Below are 6,290 nucleotides of genomic sequence, written 5' to 3'. Positions count from 1 at the left end.
TAGTCACCCGAAGTCTTAAATTATATACTACTATACACAATATAAATAAAAACACATTTACTGGACCTCATTGATATGGAAGACACTATTAAGGAAGCTGGGAAGAGGAAATAGGTGGGAGACCCCTGATGACTGGGAATGCGAGTTTTATTCTCATAGTATTCCTTGGGAATTGACCTGGGCAGTAGGGCATTTGGGGACTGCGCTGTTGAGACGGAATTTCTGTCAGCACCATTAGTTCTGCTAGTGGGCTGGCACCTGCTTGGCCAGTGCTAAAGGCTGTGGATGTGCAGGTAAACATGAAGAAAACATAGAAAAGATATAAGTGCAGGGCAACTGGCTTTTTATTGAGAGGGGGAAAAAGCCTTGAATTCCGTATTAGAAATAATAAATAACATACAACAGCCAGACTTTCCCTGTGTCCTTCCCACCCACCAACCACACAGCTCTGGAGGCAAAGCCTGCTAGCCTGTATCACCCTCCTTGATGCTCTGGGGCAATAGCTGTGCTCTGGTGGGACTCGGCTGTAGGCTCTCCCCTTCCAGGGCAGGCTTTGATTTAGATCTATTTTCAGGACTACATCAAGTAGCTAATTGTGCATTAATAAGAATAAGAAAAATAACTAAATGGTTGCCATTGTTGTATTCTGAACAAGCTATAAAATGTGTAGGACTCAGTACAAAATGAAAATGAGGAGCCCCTGTTCAAAAATTAATAAGAATTTCACAACAGCAACAGCAAAGCATTACACCAGGTACGAGGATCTTCTAAGCATGGGGCTCTGTGCAAATGCACAGGTCTCATGCCAATGAAGCTCTCCCTGTCTACAGTCCAGGATAAACTAGTGAGAGCACCTCTGGCGTAAAGCTTCTGCATGGGTTTTCCATTGTAGCCATATAGCACTATCCATGGTCTAACAGTTGATCTAGTTACCAAGAAAATATAAGATTTGGAAATGAAACCTGGGCACCATCACCTCTGACAGGGCATCTAGCTCCAGGAATAAATCTACGCTGTCCCAGTAAAGAAAGAGGGAGGCCAGTGTGGGGAAAGACAGCCCCTAGTCAACCCCAGAGGTTCGAGTGACAGCAGGATTCCTGAAGAGAAAAGAGACCACACTAGCAACCATCTAACTGGCTGCTGCCCCTGGAGGTGGGCAGTTGGCAGTGTCACAAGCTAAGTATCTGCCTGCAGGGGTCTATCCAAGCTATGGGACCAAGGGTGGTGTACATTCACAACCTCAGCTATTCAGCCAGGACTGAGGAAACCACTTTCTCATGCTCCTACCCATGTTACCTGGTGTTGGCTGGTGTAACAGAGCATGTGTAAATGGTGGGACCCAAACCACAGTGCCTGATGAGCATGCACTATGACGCCAGCATAAAATGGGACTCAGGAGGGCACAGCTCAAAGTAGCTGTGAAGTGAGCCAGGCCTGCTGCAGGTCTAACAGGAAAGTCTGGTAGCTAGTCTCCAAAAGGATTTCTAAAGATCCACAGCTCCTATTGTTCATGGCCTTATGTAGTTGCCTCCCACGTTAGGGCATGGGATGGCCACAGTGACTTGCTTTAATTAACAGGAAGGAGCAGAAATGATGGACAATGCTATTTTTTTGTGTTCTTGGGAACCCTGAGCTGCCATTTACAAAATTCAGCTCTGGTGATAGACAGACCACGGGAGGGGTCCCCAAAACCATCCAGAGAATGAATGAGGCCTAACTATCCCTGCTTCCCAGTCACATCTCAAGGTGACTCTCTTTGCAGTCATTAGCCTCCAAGCATGATCAGCAAAGACATCCCCTATTTAAGCCCAGTAAACCAACAGAATTACGGAGAAGACAAAACGGCGTTTGTTTTAAACCACTAAGCTTTCAAATGGTTTGGTCCGTAGCACTGGATCACTGAAACAACCAATGGTGGTATTAGTCAGGCTTCCGTCTGGCAGTCAGAACCACCATAAACATTACAGAATTGAGAGTTTATTACAGGGGTAACTGGGGCAGCAAAGAACTGAAGAAAGAATCGGAGAATCAGAAAGAAAGTTACTAACAAGCCTCCCTGGAGCAATGGAGTTGGTTTTCAGTGTTGGATGTTGGAAGCTAAGAAGGCCAAGGCCTGGCCTGTGACCGTGAGAGGGCTGGTGCAGAAGTCGTGGGAGACTGTTGCCTCTGCATAGCTGCCACCTTTGTGAGTTCGTTGCCAAGTGTCTTGTGGCGGGTCTGGGATGACGACAAGTCAGCAGACCAGCATTTGAGAAGGAGTTGGACATGGAGTTGGGAAGGGCAAGGCTGCCAGACCATCTGCATCGGCTTCTTACTGACTCCTCTCACCCTCTCCCTTCAGTTACCGGGGCTGTCGCGCTTCTGCCTTCCAAATCTCAAGCAAACGTCTCTTTCCACCAAATCTAACCTAAAACCATACAGTTTCTGTGAAATGTATTTCTGTTTTCTCCAAGTTACCTTAGCAAAGTCAATTCAAACATGGAAACACGTAGTGATGACACTGTTACACAGCAAGGAATCTCCTTACGTGGCAGTAAGTGGACCCTGTCCCTAACCTGATAATAAAAATGGAAGCAACAGGAAACTATGAACTCCTGTGACCTGGCGAAGCACTCTCCACATCGGCTGCACTGATTACAGAACTTCCACCCCTATGAGGAACTGTGCAGGCATGTGGCATTGTGTTCACTTATCCAATAAATCCTTATCTTATAAGCCTCTTACACTGTTTATATGCTGATAAAGCCAAGCGAAAACAATTTAAGATGCAGTTTCCAAATGATACACACAGTTTCAATAGTAAATAGAAGAGGAAGAACTACAAGAGCTTATGAATACAAATGAGAAAACTCAACTGTGTGAGAGCAAGGAAAGAAAAGGAAAGAAAAGAATGATTCAAGAAAGAAGGAGCAGTCAATTGGGTTTTTTTCGTTTTTGTTTTTTTTAAGAGGGAAGTAGAAATTTATTGAAAAGAGTTTTATTTATAAATGGGAGTCACATAATTAGCCTAACACACAAATGCAGCATAATTAATGCTATTAACCAAAATGTATGTTGTAAAATATCTAGGAAAATTATATAATTATAATGTGATTGACGCCATTTAAAGTGAAGCTCTGCCCTCTTCTTTGGGCTTGGATATTTTTTCTGTTGTCACATCCATGTTTTCTGATTCAAAAAGGTAAAATGTATTAAGGCATATCAAATCTCTAGACTTCTTTTCCTTTGACAAACAGACATATTAACTTCTTCATAAATATTCTTTGTTACCGTGATCCAGTGTCACATAAAATTCACACTAACAAAATACATATGTATCACTTTCATGAAATGTATAACTAGTCTCAACATTACATGCAAATCCCAAATATAGTTACAAAAATAGATAATAGTATGAGTATACGAATAATCCATGTTTCTATGGTTGTAATGATGCCAGTGTTTTCATAATAGTCCCTTTTTCAAAAATTATAACTTGACCCAAGGATTTTATATTAAGATTTACTGTGGTTTTTGAGCTCTCAACCAGAGCAATTTTTTTAAAGTGATTTTCAAAGAAAGATTTGACATTTCTTAGTATGAGACAAGTACAGAAGGAGGACTGACTTCCTCATTACACCATCACTTCAACGTCCTCATGTTACTGAAACACACTTGCATGCAAGAGAGGGCCACCTGCGTCCTTGGGTCTATGTCATGGGCTGTCTTACAGGGCAAACAACTTATCCAATTATGAGACTAGTCAATCATTTTTTGATTAATGTTGAAATGTGGTCAGTGAATATAGCAACACAGTTATTAGTGACCTTAATAAGAGAAATCTTGGTAAAAAAAACTGGGGAGTGAATAAATAGAGAAATTGTGTATCCACAATTCTTTCAAGAATCTTGACCATGAAGCAGGGCATAGACAAGGAGTAGAAATTAGGGAAAGTAATACGTGGTCAAAAGAGGTTTAATTGGTAGTATAATTATAAAATTTGTTGTAAATAGTATAGAACTATTTTTTTATTGAAGTACAGTCAGTCTACAACGTTGTGTCAGTTTTTGGTGTACAGCATAATAGCAGAACCATTTTGTTTTAAATTCTCTATATACTGAACTGATAACAAAATTTAACAATTCTTTGTAATTAGACATTGGTATGATAACAACAAAAATTAAACCTTAGTTTTCTCATCTCTAAAAATACTCACCTAACACCCACACTAATACCCACTCCAAGTTGTATAAATCTCATGAGATAATGCTAGGTACTTGGCCTCATTCCTGAGTGTACTTAGGGTTCAATTCATAGCAGCTCCCATGCTGAGAAGCTTTGTACTGTTGCACCCCAAACTGGAGGATCTTAGCACTGAGGGCCACCTGTCCATCAGTCAGTCAGGATGTTAAGCTCTTACTGTTTATCAACACTCTGTAGCTAGGCTCTGTGGATAGAATGGTGAATGAAAAAACTAGTCTACGTCCTCATGGAGGTTAGAGCCTCACAGAAAGACAGACATGAAACAAATCACAAGATATAAATAATTACAAGCTATCAAGGTGGTCTGAAGTTTCATTCAGTAATTGTATGTCCCATGATACGTATCAAGCCCATAAAGAAATAAAATTCTCATCTATCCACACCATTGACCTTCCATTCATATCCAGATATTTCAGGGGCATAAGTTTTTACCTTCAGTGTGACCCTTACTATTGGAACAAGATAGTATTTAGTATCCATCAGGATACCATTTCCCCCAAATCAACCATGCAGGCCCAAATCTGAGAACAAAAGATAGCACGTACCCCAGATTCTAAGCTTAGAATATTGCAAGCCACATCTTCCTACAGCAAGTGAGAGGTACTAGGTCAGCCAAAACTATAGTATCAACACCCACCAATTCTACCACCCTGACCACATCCGCACCCAAGAAGAGGACTAGGAGAGAGAGAAAGGGCTTGGCCTTTAGGGGAAGTGCAGTATTCTGAAAGGATGCTCCTGAGGAAAATGTAAATCTCAGGAAGCCACGTAAGTCAAGAGGTGGTAATCCCTTCACACCAACACTGGATGGGCAGAGTTCCTGATGTTGCTGAAATGGAATAAAGGGCAGGAGAGTGAGGCTGGGAAAGGCTGATTTGCTAGCGTAACCACCTTCATACACAAAAGATTTCATGCATGTTTGATACATTAAGGAGTGCAGAGTTTCTTAGAGTGGAATTGTAGAATGTGACTGGGCTTAATCTTGAGATCTCTCATGTCAAGAGACTGTGTAGAGAAGAGAGCCTCATAGGATCCATCTGAGAACATGGTAGAGAACAACTTTTGAGCATCTACAATTCTGAGTGACAGCTGAAACCACACAATAGCAGGGCAGGCTCACGAGGAAACACTGGCCCCTCTTACTCCTCAAGCAGAATACCCCTAGGAAAGGGGGGGGGGATACTGAGACTGAGGCCTTCTACTTCCTCTTCCCCTACTTCAAGTCAGAGGCACAAGTCTGGCTTGAGTTAGAGAAAGGGAAAGAGAAGTGTTGCAAGTAAAAGACAAATATCTTAAAATGAATAGGATTGAGTCTTAACCATCAAGCCAAAACTGTCTGAAAACTCAAAATGTACAATACTAATGTAGCTGAGCTGTCATGTCAGCATATCAGAGAAACTGCTACCCAATGTGACAGGGGAGCTCAATAGAACACAGCTCCTTACAAGTACTGAAACACATTATTTTCCCATCATATCCCAGAGAGCACACATTTATGGTGCACAATTTTATGCTGACACAAATATATGGTGACAAAACAACTGATATCCAGACTCCATTCCCTAGACACCAAACTCCTACTGTGTTTCCATTCGCTCCTTCCTGTAAAGAACATGTGTTCATCTCTCCAGCACCCATTGTCCCTTCCTCAGGCAAGGTCCAGGCATTTTTCATGCTGAGTTTCTTGGCAAGTCCTTGTCTTCATTTCTAGTCAACCCTCCTACCATCACCCTCTACCTCTGGTGCCTGGTGAGGTTGCATCCCTTGGATTGGCCCCACTTCCCTCTATTTCTGGCTTCTGTTTCCATAGAATCCCAGTTCTTACCTAGGACCACCACACATACAACTCCATAAGGATTCATTCAAATCATGTCGTGTATTAATGGTACCCCTGGAGTTTCACAATGCACAGCCTCTGTGTCCTCATGTGATGGAGGGCCACAGAATAAAACTGACACATGAAAAAATATGTAGTCTTTGTAGAAGATTGTAGACGTAGCAGGAAGCAGCACAGCTGTAGCAGCTATGACAGCCTGTTATACATCTGT

This window comes from Vicugna pacos, chromosome 13 (assembly GCF_048564905.1).
Source record: "Vicugna pacos chromosome 13, VicPac4, whole genome shotgun sequence".
Lineage (NCBI taxonomy): Eukaryota > Metazoa > Chordata > Mammalia > Artiodactyla > Camelidae > Vicugna > Vicugna pacos.
The sequence above is the reverse complement of the archived record's forward strand: the minus strand, read 5'-3'. Positions refer to the sequence as shown.